Source organism: Pinus tabuliformis, chromosome 4_1 (assembly GCF_031772625.1).
Source record: "Pinus tabuliformis cultivar Carrire ecotype Pingquan chromosome 4_1, CPIR1, whole genome shotgun sequence".
NCBI lineage: Eukaryota > Viridiplantae > Streptophyta > Pinopsida > Pinales > Pinaceae > Pinus > Pinus tabuliformis.
The window spans coordinates 304,894,608-304,895,805 of NC_142303.1; positions in this window are offsets into that span (position 1 = coordinate 304,894,608).

The following is a 1,198-nucleotide window of genomic DNA, read 5'->3' on the forward strand; positions in this document are numbered from 1 at the left end:
AGATATGATGGAGGTTGCTTCATGGACCTAGATGTGGCACATCAAGAGTCGAAGTTTGATGAGATGGTCTCTTCATATTGAGGAGATGGATGATTTGCAGATGGATGATGTTGGGATGGATGCGGCTGATTTCATGTAGCACATTGGTACCAAACATCATGGACAACATGTTGCAGATGAGATGAGGACTACTTCATGGACCTGAGCATGGCTTACACTTATATGGTGATGGATTCTTGATCGGGTTGAGGATGTGACAGGATGTTCCGAGAAACAACTGATGATGGAATGAGGATGTTCACTCTCATGGTTTGAGCGTGACGGTTGGATTAGCTACCCAACTAGTTCAGAAATGGGGTCGCGAAGTGTGCAGAGATGTGTTAGCATTGTGTTGGAGTATCACGGCAGTAGTTCACATGATGACGATACATGATGAGGTCGACATGAGATGTTGCAAAGGGCATGTAGCTTGAGATGGAGGGGACAACCTTCCACGATGGGGAGCCGCATGTGGAGATTGCGACGAGAGATTGAGATGATTTACGATGTATAACATATTGATGGGGTGTATACCTTGGTATGGTAATCTTGGTGGATGGCTACCAGGATGGCATGTTGTCGAGGAAGACAATGATTTCAGGTGGAGGAGGATGTAAGGACCTGCGGTACTTGGCATGCCCACCGGCATGATGTGCAAAGTTGACTTGGTGAACGAGCGGCTTGAACGAAGGAAAATATGCAAAGTGCGAGCTCAGACTTAAAGTGTGATGAACACATGTAATAATGCGCACAAGAAAGGGGAGCGAATTGGTTTTATAAGACGTGGGGAGCATGGTAAGATAACCCACGGCTGACCCACACTTAGAGCGAAGCCGACATGTATTTTGATGGCGTTTGCGAAGTGTAGGGGTGTGCATTACATGGTGGATGAGTTGGCTTGGGCAAGCCAACTCGTCCAACCATCCATATATATTCAACAAAGTGTTGGAGCGAAAGTCAAGCAATTCGACAAGGGAGTCTCAAGGAGAAGTGTGTGGAAAAGGGCTGTAGCAAGGAGGAATTCGCAGATGGTTATGCACCCAAGTCTTGGGCAGGTCGCTTGAATGCACAAGTCTAAACGAAGGTTAGTCGAAGTAAGGCATGCACGGGTAAGGCATGGGTGCCCGGTTGTGCAAGGTGTGCATGGGTGGAGACATGG